Raw genomic sequence first — 2,933 nt, forward strand, 5'->3', positions numbered from 1 at the left:
ACAGGGCTGGTGGGTCTAAGGGCTACTTTTAACGCAGTTGGGCACTATCGCCGCCTGGTGGCCTCCTTGCAGAACTGCAGTCCCCAGAGCCAGAGTCGGACCAAGGGGGACTGGTGGAGGTTCATCGCGGCAACAGCTCTGTCCTGAGCATCTGTGTGAGCCAAGCACTGGGGACACAGCCTCTGGCCTCATCCATCCGACATTCTCACTGGGAAGCAGTCAGATATGCATATGATGGAATCCTAGGTAGAATAGACTCACTGAAGATAAATAGGCAGGGTACGGAGGGGAGGTAGATGGTATTGATTGAGGATGGCTTCTCGAAGGAGCTGCCCTTTGAGCTGAAATGTAAACGTGGTGGGGACTGAGCATGATGTCTAGGGCAGCGCTTTAGTAACACTGGCTGAATGTTAGCAGTGCCTGGGAAGATTTATTTATTTATTTTTGAAATATTTATTTGGCCGCGTCGGGTCTTAGTTGCGGCAGGCGGGCTCCTCTTTGCGGTGCGCGGGCTTCAGAGCTTGCGGGCTCAGTAGCTGTGGTGTGCGGGCTTAGTTGCCCCGCGGCATGTGGGATCTTAGTTCCTTGACCAGGGATACGAACTCACATCCCCTGCATGGGGAGGTGGATTCTTAACCACTGGACCACCAGGGAAGTCCCCACCTGGGCAGATTTAAAACAGCAAAGCAGACACCACCCTCCTTCCCCAAGTAATGACACCTGACTCTCGGAGGTGGGGCTTTGTAAAGCTCCTCAGGTGATTCCTATGGGCAGCCAGAGCTCAGAGCCTCTAACCTGGTTGGAAGAACATTCCAGGTAGAAGGAAAAGCAAATATAAAAGGCTTGAGGTGGGGCTGGCATCTTCCAGGAAGAGGAGGAAGACGAGTGAGGCCAGAATGAGGGATTCCGCGTGGAGGTGGGGCTGATGAGATCAGAGAGGGAAGAGAAGTCGGGGCTTGAATTATGATCCGAAGGAGATGGGAAGCCAGGGTGGTTGTTTTTTTTTTAACAGCTTCAGAGAGAGAATTCATATACCATAAATCTGTCTATTTAAAGTATATAATTCAATGATTTTTGGTATATTACATTATTTATTTTTATTAAAAATTGTGGCAAAATATATGTAACAAAATTTGCCCTTTTAACCATTTTTAAATGTACGATTTAAGTGTAGTCAGGCTTCTGTTTCGAACATATAAATGTTTTCTAAACTTCAGCATTCACAGGCCCCCTTCACATCAGGGTACATCAGGAACACCACCTATATTATTGCTCATTTTCTTTAATCCAGCAAGACAAAGGTCACTCATATTCCTTCCAGCATCACCGGTGTGGGTATGTCCCACATGCTGAGCTGTGTGCTGGGGGATTGCTCTGTGCTGGAATCTTTTGGTCTTCATAACTCCAGGAGGCAGGCACTAATCATAGTCCCATTTTCCAGATGAGGAAATTGACCTGCCCAAGGTCACACAACAGGTCAGTCAGTGCTAGAGCCAGGATTCAAATCAGTCTGCCTGACTTACAACTCAGTGCAGTGGTCCCTCAGAAGACGCTGCCCCAGTGTCTGTGGCACTGTGGTAAGTTTACAAAACGCCTCTCCCTGACTCCACTGCCCATGGGGTGGGTATTGTTTTGCTCTTTGTCTAGGTTGGGAAACTGAGACTTGATGGTTAAGTGAATTTAGAGGTGAGTCAGGTTTTTGGTTGCAAACAACAGAGTGCACTCTAGGTAGTTTGAGCAGGAAAGGAATTTATTAAAGGATGTTACGTGACTTGGACATCTTTGGAAGGGAGGGCTGGAGAGACAGCCATGAACAATATATAAATTACATTGCAGGACCTTCATGTCACTGTCACTGGGCCCAGACACTGAAACTCTCACTAGTGACACTGGTTATGTTCCTTCCGCCTCCTGCTAGATTGAATTCCATGCATCGGAATCCACTTTCATTGCTTTCACCTGTAGGTGTATCTGAATTGGCTAAGCTTAGGTTTCACGTGGGTGTATCTGATTGAGTCTAAGTACCATCTGGATGTATTTGATTGGTTGAGCCTGGGTACAATTTGGGTGTATCTGATTGGTTGAGCCTAGGTCACATGCTTACAGTCTAACTGCAAGGGAAGCTGGGAAAGTGAGTTTCAGGCTGCTTCTGGTCCAGATTCTTAAGGTGGGAAATTGTCCAAACAAAAGGCCTTGAGTTGACAAAAGTGTTGACTTGAGCACCCACTGAGGAACTGTCCGAAGTCTCTTATCAGGTCAGTTTTCGAGAGCAGAATTCAACCAGCTAGTTAAAGCAGAAGGGTTTAGCAAGCCAACTGGTCCGTACTCAGCTGTGTCAACTTGGCTAGGATGGGACTACGTTTCCCAGAATCCCTATCTTCGAAGGGTTCCAAGTTGGAATTGACCGAGAGAGCAACTCGGGTGAGAGTTTGAAGGCGGAAAGGAAGCAACAGCTTCTACTCTTGCAAGGTCGCTGCGGTTTGGTGTGGTGACAGATAGCTGCAGGTGTGCCAGCAGGCTTCAGCGTGTCCTTCGGCTGCGTCCAGCTCTTCCTCCTGACTCCTGGGCATCAGCACCTCGCCTGTCACTGGACGTTTGGCTGCAGAGGTAATGGTTCCCCATCGATTTCTCTACTAGTACCCCTCTGCAGCCTCACTTTGGCGGCTAGACAGACCCCGCGGCCTCTCAGATGGCCCAGTTCGTGGCTCCAGAAGTCCCTTTTCAGACCTCACTTCTGTACCTCCTCCCACAGATAACGCGTAAGGTCTTACTCTCGGAATAAACTACCCCAAGGACGTGGGCCAGATCCTGATGGCGTGTGACTGACACGTTATGAGTATTTACAGCATCACAGGGAGGGCTGAAGAAGCCACACTGCAGGACTGGGCTCCAGGGGAGCCACTGCTGCCCCAGGAACAGGAGGCATCACTGCT

The sequence above is a fragment of the Delphinus delphis genome, chromosome 15, assembly GCF_949987515.2.
Source record: "Delphinus delphis chromosome 15, mDelDel1.2, whole genome shotgun sequence".
Lineage (NCBI taxonomy): Eukaryota > Metazoa > Chordata > Mammalia > Artiodactyla > Delphinidae > Delphinus > Delphinus delphis.